Here is a 14,375-nt window from a genome sequence, read left to right as displayed (position 1 = left end):
CCAGTGTTTTCCACCTTGATTCCCTACATCACTGGCAATGATGACACAGCAGCATGAATAGATGTCAGTGGTGTAGTGTCATCATCTATATCTGGTGTCATGGGGCTTGAAGGTTTCTCTGACATAACTCAAATGATTTTGCAGAAATAGAAATTTTAGAGAAGAGCTTCTTGGACTGTGCAGGTGCTGGCAATTGTGAAAAGAAAAGTGATGCTCATGGTTGTGTGTATCTTTGCATTTTTAATCTTATGGACAGAAAGTTGAAGAGAATTTAGAGAGTGATAACCAAAAGCAATGTAGAAGCATGAAATTTATAAGGAAGCTTTCAGTCAAGGAAGATTTGTTTTAAGAACCCTTAATGAAAGCTAAAGCTGTGTTATGGTAGTCCAGACAATAAATAAGAGAGAACAACTAAATAAGACTCCACAAATCCCAAGTACAAAGCTTGTTTAGGGAAACTCACAGAATAAGCACTTGGAGATATCTCCATCCCTTGGTTTTTGATTTGAACCTGAGCAAAAAGAAAAGGAGAATGAAAATAATTTTATCTCAGACACCCCACTAAAAATGCAGAATGCCAACATTCTGCAGTTTGTCTCTTGTTTACTGGTCTCCCTGTTTCCATCTCCCATGTCTCTCCTCTGCATGCAGACATATATAGAAAATAAAATTAATTAGAGAATTTATATTAATCCTTAGCTGCAAAGTTTTCTTGACTTTTTGAGAGTTAAAGGCAGATTTACTCCTCCACAAACATCAAAATAATGTTCACTCTCTAGTCCCCTGTCTCTTCATTAAATTTTACTTTGTCAGTTCTTTTTAAAATTAGTCTTAGCAACTCGCCAATGCATTTTTCCACCATGGTGTAAGTATGACTGACTTTTAGTAGGAGTGGTGTCTGTTGAAAGGCCACAGAGGCAAGCCTGGAGTCAAAACCAGGGTAAAATCCTAAGTAACTGGCTGCTCTGTTAATGCATAATCAGATTCTCTAGCTCCTGTGACTTTGTCAGTACACCATGCTCACTATATAATGTTTCAAATCCATTCCCAAATGCTTCATTCACACTATTCAACATTCCAAGTACCATTCCTCCCACCCCTCTGTCTGGCACACGAATTGCCAAACACCTTTCCTCAGCTGGGTCTTTGTGAAGCTGATGCAAAGGGAGATGCAAGGTGGCTCTTGCTGAAGTCCTGCACAGCCCCAGAAGCCCTGGGCTGGAGCAGTGAAATCCCCAGGGCTCACCTTGGAGTCCAGCAGCAGCACCAGCTTTGGGTCACTGGAGCCATTGCTGCTGTCTCCCTGGCAGATCTGGGGATCTTCATGAAATTCTTTCACCACGAAGTAATGAGTGTCCTTTTCCAACTTTGAAACATGCATTTATGTAACCTTTATTTTGTTGTATATTGGGTGTCTTTTATTCTCATACTTTTCAGCTTCCTTTTTTTTTCTTTTGTAGTAATCTGAAATTAAATTAAAAATAAAGTAGGATTATTCATCCAGCAGATAGTCAGTGGGCCTCCAATACCAATTGCAAGTAATGAGTGGCCCAGTTACTCCTGGTCATAGGTCCAGGGGCTCAGCAATTGGTTCAAATGAATCAAAAACAGCACATTGAGCCAATCCTTAAATCATCCATAGCTTTATTGCCAGCTTCATATGGATTATAAAATGAAATAAGACAAAACTGATCTTATGCTGTTGGTTAAGTTCTGCCACTGAGCCCTAAAGAGAAGGTTGAGGGATCAGCTTTTAAAGATGCTGTGTGACTAACCTGGAAATATAGGAAATAGAGGCATATAGGAAATATTGGCAGAGGGAGGGTCTACATTTTTTGTATTGGTTTTGATTGCCAGTGCAAGCACTATTTAAGCAAGAAACTATTCCTCTAGGGCCCTCAACTTAACAGAGTTATTGCAGCCTCCTTATCCTGTTAAAATGAAGAGAATCAGATTGCTCTGGGTTGAACAGCTGCTCGAAGTCAATCTGTGTCCACTGTTAAGGGAAACAACGTTAGTGAAGGGAAGCAGAAGGCAGCAAATCAAAATGATATCCTCAAAGCATTCTCTGCAGATGTCTCGAGAGTTCATGGGCTATTATGAAGCATAGAAGACATCTGGTCACATTTTTATAATCTCATCAGTGTATACAGAAAAGTCTTCTCCTGTTTACCTTGTCAAGAGCCGTGGAAAGGCTTATATATTTCTTTATATGCTTATTTATCTTATTGCTAGGGGACCATACTGATTCTTAACTATCCAAATCAGCTTGATGTGTCACTAAGTCACCAAGTTCCTTCACTGTAACATCTGACTCTCTCTCTGCTTATTTATAGCTCTTCATTGAATCACTTTGTGAAGCAGGAGGCTTGGGGATATTTTTATACTGTGTTATGGGGCGTGTTGTCTTTCATCTGCAAGTGCTGTGAAATCACCCTTTGCTGCTCAAGAGCACTATTGTACTTTTGTTCAGTGTTAATGACACCTCAGTGTGGTTTGTGGGAACACTTCTCCCCTGGAAGGAGAATAATAATTGGCTGATTCTGCAGGCACTGCTGCAGCTTCCAACATCCAGGCATGTTGAATTTTCTCTGGTGCCCTGCTCCCACAGGTTAACATGGACTGCCCAGCCAGGTTTACTGGGTGCTGTGGAATCCAAATTAGACCAAAAACATATTGCAGAACCTAGTTTTGATGAACCAACATAGCAGGCTTTATTTACAGTGATTTGTCATCTTGACCTACTTTGATGTGGACATTTCTTTCCTAAAAATTAATTAAAGCAGAAAAAATATTCTGGCTTTGTTTTGCCTGGAGGACAGAATATTGTACACTGTTGTGACATTTGACAGTATTTCTTAAACCAAGACTTTTTGTTTAAATTGCCAACATACTGGCGAATGTATTTCATTTCCATGATCATGTTTCTGAAGACCACATAAGCCATGCTGCTATCCATGAGGAGTGTTTTTGCTGTCTGTCTCTAATTTTGACAGAGGTCTGTATTAAATGTCTCCCTTTATCTGCATAGCAAGTCAAATCTTTTTTTTTTTCTTCAGTCTTCCCTTGTACTTCTAGACTAATCCTAAACCTGTATGTGATGCCCAGTCTCTGTCCTCTTCCATGTCTGCCCGGGATACAAGCAGTTCCTTTGGAGAATGGCGTGGTGTTGCATGTCAGTGCTCACTGCCACTGTTTGCTGTAGTCTGAGGAGGTTTGTCTGAGCAAGAGCCAATTTTCTGCTACCTAAATTCTGCATAAACAAAAGTGGATACTTAATAGCTGTAGCACGAGATTAAAATGTCAGACCTGCCTCATGCTATTCCAATTGTTGGGTCATACCCACAAATAAAAATAAGCTGTGTCCTTTACAAATCTAAATTGTTCTCCCTCCCCACCCTGAATTCTGAAGAGACAGGAGTTCTAATGTGTTGTATACTTCCTACAGGAACAGAGGAGTTGGGTCCATTCATATGGATCCAATTTTTGGAGGTTCCATCCAATGCCTCCTTCACAAACTCAGATAAAGGAGCCTAAGTGGAAATGCCCTGATGTCAGGGCTGGCCTGGGATGTTTCCAGGTGTTCTGTCACATTTTCCCTGGACAGAGCCAGCCATGCTCAAGCCCTTGGTGCAGCAGGAGCTGCCAGGAGCCTGCCACAGTTCAGTGAAAAGCATCAGCTGATGGTGCCCCAATAAAGGCATGAGACTGGATGCAGTAGCCAGGATCAGCAAGATCCTGCCAGATGACTCTGCCTTGTGTCTCCCTTCTCAGGAGATAAACTTCTGGATCAGGCAGCTGCAGCCTTCCTGGCCTAGGACTCTGCACCACTTTCCTTGGCAACAGCCCGGAGAGGACGCTGGATGATGGTGCTGCTTGGCTGAGGATGTTGGAGAACAGGCTTCTTCTGCAAGAGGGGGCTGGGAGTGGCTTGTTTGCTTGGGTGTGAGGATAGACACTAACTGGAGGTGAAGGGTTGCTTGCAGGAGGAGCAGCATTTGGCCACAGCTTGTGAGAAAAGCGTGAGAAACCACTGAGGTGAATTGAGAAACTGGAGGGAGATAAGAAATCAAGCTTAAAGAACATTAGGTCCCTGTTGATGTACTGGGATTTAGTCTCACAGGTTACAGTTTAGTTATAAGCAGTTCAACATGTTGAAAATTTTAAAATGTGGATCTGACTTTTTAGCCTTAATACTCCTGCCATGCTTGAGTATTGCAAGAATGATGGAGTTCTTCACCCTGGAGAAAATGAGGCTTAGTAGGGACCTTATTGCTCCCTACAACTGCCTGAAAATAGGTTGTAGCAAGGTGGGGTTTGGTCTCTGCTCCTAAGTAACAGGACATGAGGAAATGGCCTCAGGTTGGTCCAAGGGAGGTTTAAATTGGATGCTGGGAAAAATTCCTTCACTGAGAGGGTGTTCAGGCATTGGAACAGCTGGCCATGGCAGTGGTGGAGTAACCACCCCTGGAGGGGTTTAAAGGACATGGAGCTGCGGTGCTTGGGGACAGAATTTAGGGGTGGGCTTGGCAGTGCTGGGTTAATGGCTGGGCTGGATGATCTTAGAGGTCTTTCCAACCCCAATGATTATATGACTCTATAAAGATCCAAAGTCAAGCTGAGTTTAGAGCATATTTCCTGCCATCGTCTCACACAAAGACTGAGTTAAACCAGCCAGATGACGCAGCTTTTCTCTCGCAGTGAGCAAGGCATCTGGTGTTTTAATGAGAGCTGTGCTACCCCAGAAATGTCTCATCTCCTCCCCAGTGCATTGGCTCTATTGCCAGCCCTGCAGCACAGACATGGAATTGAAATGATGTTGGAGATGAGGCTGGGGTGGGTGGTGTGTTCTGAAAAAGGGAAGTTCCCAGCCGTCCTGTGGTGATCAGCTCATGCTATCTCCAGGGAGAAGAATGCTTTGCTCCCTTTCTCCGCAGGTGATGGTGGCACCATCTGCAAAGTATTTAGTTATGAAATGAAAAATAATTACCTGTTTTGTCACAGTGAGAAGTTGGGGTTTTTTTTCCCCTTCTTGTCTCTATGTAAACCTGTCTGTCCATTGCAAAGGGACAGTGAGCTGGCTTTGTGCCTGATGTGGTGCCCTGTGGCATCAGTGTTTCTGGAAGGAGGAGCACTGTGGCCAGTTGAAGCAGAGCTATTGGTATTAGGTGTGTGTTGTGCATTTATTTCCTCTCCAGGGTTTTCATGTCAGCACTTGAAAACCGTGTTTTGCTGGAGGGATGCCATCTGCAACTCCCAAAAGAGCAGCTAATGAACGTGCCAGTTCCTTCCTGAAGTGGTGCAGGAGAGCCTGTCCCACCTGGGTAAACAGAGCCTGTGCTGCTCCCAAGCCCAGGCCCTGCTGGCTGCAGCTCTGCCTGTGGAAAACGCTTGGACAGCCAAGGGACCTGGCACCAGTGACTTTTGGGGAACGTGTTGGTTTCCATGTTTTAGGTGCTTTATTTTTCCAAGGCTAGCACACCCTCACAACTCACACAAGTTACATATTTGTCAGTGTGAAAAAGCAATAAATTTCTCCTCCTAACTTACCTGCAGCAAGAATAGTAAAGCTTTGACATAAGGTGTGAAATCATAGTGGAGTGCTTTTATTGACGCTCGCCCTAGAGCTAAATTACATTTTTCCAGGACTTCAAATGGAGCAATTTTAATCTTGTTCTGATTTGATAGTGCAGTCTGTTTTCAGTTCCTCGAAATGGGTTTTTCCAGCCTTGTTCTTTGTTTTTCCAACCCTGCTCTCTGCTTAGCCAACAGATTGAACTTAGCACTAGTATGGAGCTTGTCCTGAAAAAGCAGAAGAGAGCAGGAAATCCAGTGCTTCACCAAAAATAGCAGCTCACTCATGTTTTAAGAAATCAGATAATTGTATCCTTGCAAGGGGTGACCTACAGGTGAATTTGCTTAGTTCAGGTTCCTTGTGGGCAAGGAACCACAGGGGAGAGCTCCATTATAAGCAGAGGATATTTACTCAAGAACTACTTAAATGCCTTTCTGGACATACCATTTTTCTATTAAAAAGTTCAAGCTTTTCTTAAAAACAAAGGGGAAAATCCAAGTAGCCTTTAAATGCCAGCTTTCTTGTTGCTATGGTTGCTAAAGCATTCTTTGTATGGTTCCCCCAATACATCATATACTTTTTAAAAGAAAAAAAAAAAAAAGCCTTGAAAAAATAGTTCAACCTTACTTTGTTATGTCAACATGGGCAGTATATTTTTTTTTAATGCTAGTGTGTTCTAGCATTAAAGGTTACCTCTTGTGTCAACCCCATTAAAAAAAATTCAGTTGCAAAAATGCCCACTCTCTCATCTTCTGTGTTCCAAAGTCCATCCTGGCCCATACTCTCTGAAGGTGATGGATACTCTTGATTCCTTAATGGTGTGCCTCCCATGGAGTCCTGATTAACTTCCTGCACAGCACAAGCACGAGAGTTTCCCATCCCACTTGTATTTCAAAAGTTTCTCAGACGTCAGGCTGAGAATAGAGCTGTGCTTTGTTCCCCCTGTGCTGCTCAGTCATCCGATGTGTTTTTCTGGTTGAAGTGTTTTTAAGGGCCATTGAGGGACCCTGTGGCCATGTTATGTAAAAGAGCTTTAAAGAGCAATCTGTTTCTCTCACTTGAAGTTCCCCCAACCCACACACACAGGTGCTGATTTTGTGGCCGTAGTGATTCTCCCTTCAGAAAGGGGGATAGGAAAATTAAAACACAGGCAGCATTTTAAAGCTGTCTGGAAGTTCTTAACCTCTATCAATCCCCTCTTCTCATTATCTCATGGATGTTCCTTTAGTTTCTCCTGCTGGAGCAGAGTGTTACAACATGTTTGGGGGACAAGGGGAGAGTGGAGTCTCTGGGCACTGAATGCTAGAGGCAAGTGCTGGTCTGATGGTGCCCTTAGCAAGAGTGTGTGTATTGGCTCTATGCCTGGCCCTGTTTTTGCTGTGCTTGGTGTGTTATGAGTGGTGCACCTGCAGTTTCAGTAGGATCCAGTGGTGGTCTCTTTCCAGCCCTATGTGATGTGCAGAGTTGCCACAGACTTTGCAGAAGGTGCTGTCTTCCTGCGTGAAATCCCCCAGGTGAGCCACTGAAATGCAGGTGAGAGGGTTGCACCGTCAGGTCAGAGTGGTCCTGTGTGGAACTGGATGATTAAACACAAAGATGGCATCATTCAGTGGCCACAACTGGGGAGATGTGGAGATTTTTTTATGTGCATGTGTGTGTAGGACGAATTGGGATGACATATCTAAGTCATCATTCCCAGGAAAATGTGTGGCTGCAGGATGACTTTTCATTTCATTGGAGATGTAGGCAGGGAGGCAGCATATGTGCAAGTTACTTTTTTTTTTTTTTTCCCTCCTCTTATTTCTGGCACACAAACAGGGAAAGTCAGTTTAAGAATGCCTGGGTGCCTGTAATTCCTGCTATCTGATTTGACTGCTTCTTTACTGCTGGTGAGGAAACACTTTCCTTCCCTGCTCCATAAAATACCATCTAATGCATACATCTAAAGCAGTGACTGGGTGTTCTCTGCAGGCTCTCATTTGATGTGCCCTGTCAGTTTACTGGTCTTCCTTTCTGTCCCTGCTGTAGCCCAACACTAACTGCCTGGTTAGTTTAAGTAGTAAAGTTTGATAAAATCCTTATTTTGACTTTTTTGATTGCTTCTGTATCTATCTTCTGAGAAATTACTTTAGGTCCAATAAGGAGGACTTGTAATATGAATACAAAATTTGCAAACTTAAAGTTCCCATTCTGGAGGGAACCAAAGGGGATTGTTTGTATCCCAGTGGAGAGTGAGCATCTGGTTTCTTGCTGGTGCTGAGGTGTTACATGACTTGTGAGGGTTCCTCAGGGTGAGAGAGATAGACAAGAATCTTGCTTCATGATCAGAAGGCTGGATTTATTAATTTATGATATATGATACATTATGATTATACTAAAAGCAATAGAGAGAAACGTTCAGAAGCTGCTAAGTTAAGAATAGTATAGGAATCTTATAACAAAGTTCTGTGTCCAGGCAGAAAGCAGGGACAAACTCTCCCATGAGTGGTCAGCAAATCCAAACACTCACAGAAGACCAATCACAGATGCACCTGTTACATTCCACAGCAGCAGATAATAATAATTGTTTACATTTTTCTTCTAGGGCCCCAGCTTCCCAGAAGAGGAAAAATCCTAAAAGAAAGGATTTTTATGAAAGACCATCCGTGACACTGAGGGACTCAAGGGCTCACAGCTGAAGTGCAGGTGCAGTGTGGGGGCTGTGGAAATGTTTGGGACATTCAGTCCACCAGAGAAGGCCCTGAGCAATGATGTGCTTTGGCCAGAGAGCTGGAAAAGGTGATCTTTTCTGTGGGATCCCTTCTGGATCTGGAAGGGGATCCTGCTGAGGGCCTGGATCAGCTACTGTCTGGTGGGAGATTAAAGAGTAGAGACCAGAGCTCCATTTGTAAGAATGATCTGCTCCCCAAAGGTCCAGTTGAGCAGTGAGGGACATCTGCAGCAAAGAGCACAATTCTGATTCTTTGGTGAGAGCTACAGATATTGTACCTGCTGCTGGTGACCTTATTTTAATGCCACTATCTCCTCTGTTCAAATGCTGGCAAACTCTGCTATGCTGCTGACCTGTGGCAATTGCTGTTTTGTGATCTTTCCTTCTGTGGTTATAATTGCTAGTTCCAGCCTACATTTTCAGAAATCATTTTAGTGTAAGTAAGTCAGTGATTCCACCTCCTGAAGATGACAAAGGGTTGTCCTAGCCATCGTTAGGTGTAAGGACACTGCTGCTCAATGACAAGTTACAATTCTGTGAGGAGATTGCACCCTCCTAGGGTGCAGGGATGTATAAAACTGGAAGAGAGCAAAGTTCATCATCATTTCAGTAATTCTGTTAGTGAACTTCTGCCTGCAAAGGTGTCTTCTGCTGTTATCATTAGGTCATTAACCTTAGCAGTACTTCTTAGTATGCAATCTGCTTGAGCAAAATGTGTCAGAGCATCTCTAAACTCAGCAGAAATCCATAACCTGCTGACATTTAGTGAGGAGACATCATAGTCTGAAGAGCGGGTAGAAAGTGTGTAAAAGTGATTGTGGATTCAGGAGTACTGGCTCTCTTGTGGGGAGCATAATCCTTTTAATACTCACTCAACTGCAGCTCTGAGATTCATTCATTTAATCTGAAACATCTTGAGGGAAATGAATGCAGGCAAGTTCAGATCAATTATCACACCAAAAAAAAAGAAAAAGCTTGCATTTCTCTGGGCAATCTGTGTGCGCCGTAATGTCAAGCTGTGCATGAGAATGTTGCCACAAAGAAAGGTAGTGTGCTTTAATTAGCAGTCACAAAAATGAAATATCAAGGTGTTATTTCGATGACTAAGAGCCAGACATGTACAGATTGTGCTGCAGGAATGTTCTGTAGCTACACTACACTCAGAGGTGCTTTTCCCCAGGAGGATATTGCGTGCCATTAGACACTCAGCACATGCGTTTGTGCTTCTTTTTTCGTAAGGTTCATATAAATCAAGCTTGAAATGGCTCTAAATGCAGTGCTATTTCTGTAGGTGTATATCACAAGTACAGTTGGATGGGAACTTTCCAAGCTTGGGGGGTTTTTTCCCCCCCCAGAAGAGAGAGTCTGCTGGAAAATGTCACTTATGTCGAAATAGAAATGTTTGAGGAAACCTGGCTGTTTGACAACCTATTGCTGACACATTGGTGAGTTCTAGTAGAGAGCTGTGTGCTTTCTTGCTGCCTTCTTGATGCTGGGGAGCTGAGGGACTCAGTTCCAGTGCAGGCTCCATGTGTGGTCTGAGAGCTTTGGGATCCTTGGGTTCTCAGGTATGGGGTCTAGAAAGGAGAAGCTTTGGGCTCCTGGCTTCAGTGTAATTTCCTTGGCAGAGACCCTCAAAAGGTTCAAGGGTTTGTCCTTCTCTGTGTAGCATCCCACTGATGACTTCAAGGACTTGTGAAGTCCCTCAGAGTAAGAAAGCAGAAAGTCCTCCAGAGCTGGGAGCTGTTAAACTGTTATTAAACTGTTCTGTTTCATTCAGGGGAAAACAAAACAAAACAAACACTTTTCCTCTCAGTTTTTTTTTCCTTCCACAATGTCCTTAATTCTGGATATTTCTAAATTTCTTCTTCTTGTTCTAATTCAGAACAAAGCTCTCACAAAAAAACCCCAGAGTTTCCCATAGGAAAGAGATCCTGAGTTTTCAAGAACCATTGCTTTTTAAGAACCATTTCTGGACCCATTGTTGAGATGAATTGGAAACATGGGTGTTCCTGCTTTTGCTTATTTCCCTCACAGCACTCTGAAGCAGTCATTGTAACTGCATCCTGTTACTCCTTCATATGCACTTTGTGATGCACATGTTAGCCTCCTCTGACTTCATTATTCCAGCATAGGAATGTCTCATATTTTTCTTGATTATTTTTTTAATTAAACTATTTCTAGAATTAAAGTTCACACAGAAAAAAACTTAAAATTAAAATACAGAACACACAATAAATCCTTTCATTGCATTAGGCCCTGTCTAGCTGATTTCTCATTGCCTGTTAGGTCTAGAGCTTAATGGTTTTAGATGTTGTTCTGGGCTGAGCTGAGAGCAAGCCTTCAGCTGAGGCTATTACCTGTAAGGTATGGGGTAGTATTTCTTCTGCAATGAAAATGAGCAGTTGTCACTTCTGTCTCTGCCAGATATTTGCTCTGTTCTGTCTGGTCCGCATGGATCTGGAGTGTATTATTTACACTGGATTCTCACAGTGTTCTTGTCACAGGAATGGCTGCTAAACAGAGCTGACATTTGGGAAGGAGGAGCAAAGAGGAAACTGCCCAGGCCATTTTATTACTTATTGCCTCATTAAATTTTAAAATTGGAAAATAAAACAGATTTTGCGACATTTAATTATCAAGTCCAGCAATATCAGTTCTTCAAACTACATATAGTTTATGCAATGGAATATGAGGTGTCTGAAATAACCCATGAGTACAATTAATCCCCTTTGAAATCTTATTTGATAAATTCTTTCAAGGGCAACTAATCCATATAATCCAGAGGAAAGGCAGGACCAAAGGGCCAAAATTCATTAACTGAACATTCATTTAGCCTCTAGCTGAAGTTCATAGTGCTGAAAAATCAGGTCTTCCTTATGTAAAGGTTTTTGAGTTGAAGACTGTGGAAGCATGTATCTGATTTAGGCTTCTGCAAAAATGAATGAAATTGTTCAGCCAAACCCCTGTTTAGGCCCACAACAAAGCATGAGTGTGCACAGGGGCAGTGTTAGTGTTGTGTTGTATTTGTATTGCCCCCAGAGGAAGGAAGGATTGATGAATCTGACTCCATGTTCTCAGAAGGCTAATTTATTATGATACTATGTTATATTAAAAGAATACTAAACTATACTATACTAAAGGGATACGGAAGGGATACTTACAGAAGGCTAAAAAGATAATAATGAAAACTCCTGACTCTTTCCAGAGCCCTGACACAGCTTGGCCCTGATTGGCCAAAGAGTGAAAACAACTCCCAGCAGAATCCAATGGAACAATCACCTGTGGGTGAACAATCTCCAAACACATTCCACATGAGCACAACACAGGAGAAGCAAATCAGATAATTATTATTTTCCTTTTCTCTGAGGCTTCTCAGGTTTCTAGGAGAAAAATCCTGGGTGAAGGGATTTTTCAGAAAATGTGAATGTGACAGTGTTGCATCTCATCAGCAGTGCTGGCTATCGCTGACAGTTTCTCTCTGGTGCACAAATCATTGAAATGAGCAAGAAGAAAAAACTCCCCTGGCTGCTGTTGGGTGCAGTAAACAGCATAACTTGGAAGAGGTTTGGTTGGTTTGATCTGCTACCTGAGGCAGGAGGAGATGGCACTGAGGAATGTCAGCTCTGGGGCCACCTCACACATTGGAGCCAGCAAATGCTTTTGTCGACCTCTGAGAGGCCTGGAGCTGACACACGTGTGAAAACCAGGGTAGGATCTGTGCTCAACAAGGGAGCAAACACTGAAATAGATGTCAACAAGCTCCACTAACAACTTTAAAGCATCAGTGTCAGATGTTCTCGGCTGAGTGTAACAGGCTTCAAAATACGAACCCCCTGGAAGACAGGTAGTAAACACAGTTCATTGCTGACAGGCTTGCAAAATCCTTCTGCCCTGGAAAAAATGAGAAGGTTGCCAGCACATGAGTTTCCTGGGAGACTTCTGTTGCTGGCATCCACTTCTCCAGAGGCTAAACTTTCATGTAAATGGAAGAACTAACTTTTCAGCCCATGCAAAAGAAAAACCCTTCTGAGCATCAATGTTGGCTTGACAGCGTACAAATGGTTTCTAAATCGGCCTCAGTTCAGCAGTGGAACAAATAGTGAGATTTCAGTAGCCACCTCTGCAGGTTTTTATTTTGAATTACTCTACAGAGGTAACCATAGCATGGGCTATTCCAGTTCCTTTTTCCTCCTTGGAAACACTCACAGGGTTTGTGCTGCACCTTTAGCAGCAGCAGGACCTCAAAGGCATGATGTTGCCAGCCTAGGACATTTCCAGGCTTTTCCAAAGGACTTGAGAGGGAGGTATTTCTCCAGGAACAGACCAAATAACCCTGTGGTTTTGCTGTGCTAGGTGAGCAGACTCAAGGGTGTGGAGTATCTGCTTATTGAGTGCAGGCTCCAGAAGAGATTTAGGGGAAAAAAATAAAAAGTTGGGAGCACATTGCTCTTCAGATCAAGAATGGTTAGAGGCTGTGCAAGGGTGATTGCATGCCCCCTACTTCTCCCAGAGCAAACGGGGGAATAATATCTAGTTCCTGTGAATAAATCTGCACTTCAAATGTAATAATGATTCATTAAGCACATGGAGCTGAGACAATACTCTGGCATTAGTGAAATGTCACACACAGATGACACATGTCTATTGTGTGGCAAGAGCAGAAAAAAGTAAAATAACAAAAATACAGCAATTGTTATAACTAAATTGTTGTTCCTGTGGTGTAATGCCTGCTGGAACTAAACTTAGTGCCTGCTTTTCTCCCTTTATACTTTCCTCCTATTGCTTCACAAATTTTGCTGATAAAGGGAACCATGCTCTCTCTCTAAGTCCTTCAAAGCACAAGCATTTCTTCCAGGTGGCATGTGGCTTTTTACTTCTTTCTTCACAGCATGACTATCAATCATGGCACATTTCCCTCCATAACTATGTGTCCACAACTCTCCATCCCTTTTCTGTTCACAGTTCTTGTTGTGCTAAAGTACCAGCCTTTCATTTATACTCTTGCTAACCATTCTGCCCAGCAGTAGGAGGATTATAATAATTTATCATTTCTAATCCCAACAGGGGTCTGTTTGACTTTTAGTCATTCACAACATGCATAGGAGGGGGAGTGAAATGAAACATTAGCAGTGTGGTTTTTCTCTACACTGTGAACCCTCTGAAGCATTGGGAACAACGGGAATGAGCCTTTGCCAGGTGTGGATTGTTTAACTAGAACAACAGAATTATTCCATGAAACAAAAGGTCTTAATATAAAAGGTACCTAATTTCTTCCATCTCAAAAGCAGCAGGTGGATGTTTGCCCTGTGGTTATTTCCTTTTGTCTTTTGTGTTTGTTATGGGAGCTTAACAAATAATTCAGCACTGCATGTGAAAACAAGGGGCTTTAACAAGCACACTTCCTAAGGCCTTGTCCTTTGTTGGCATCTCAGGATTCAGCTGACAGAGGGCTGTGTTCCCTCGGTGCTGTCTGTGGGGCTGCTACCCCTCCTGTAACCTGAGAGAGGAGCACAATATTGTGAAACAATGGTTCTGAACAGATTGCTTATTGAAAGTTTTGGTAGAGCTATGGTAAAAAACAAGTGATCAGTTACAAAAAAAAAAAAAAAGAAAAATGTTTTTCTGGGTTCAAGTGTTCAGCACTCTCTGTTCTAAGCTGTACCCAAGTAGCACAGGTTGCCAATCTGCTGCTGCTGGGAGCGTGCAGAGTCCTGATTTCCTGTTACTTCTGGTGTAGTGGAACTGGAACTGCTGTTACAAGTGGTTGTGAGGAGCTTACTAGCAAGGATAGGCTTTCTTTGCTCCCTGCCTTGCCAGGAGGTTGCTCAGATATGCTTTGTAGGGGAAATGGAGAGCTCTGGCAGCACCAACACTTTCCTCCTGTTTAGCCTCTAGTACCAGTCTCTGGCTGTTGTAGAGACAGCAATGGCACACAACATTTCTTACACAGAGCAGAGAAAGCAGCACAGCATTGAAAGGAAGACACAAGGAATCTTCCTTTCAATAAAGCTCTGCTGTTATGATAATTGATATGCTGTAATTCACTGATAGCAAGCTTACTGCATGTGGTACCACACACTCTGATGG

This window comes from Melospiza melodia, chromosome 12 (assembly GCF_035770615.1).
Source record: "Melospiza melodia melodia isolate bMelMel2 chromosome 12, bMelMel2.pri, whole genome shotgun sequence".
NCBI lineage: Eukaryota > Metazoa > Chordata > Aves > Passeriformes > Passerellidae > Melospiza > Melospiza melodia.
This window is presented reverse-complemented; position numbering follows the sequence as displayed.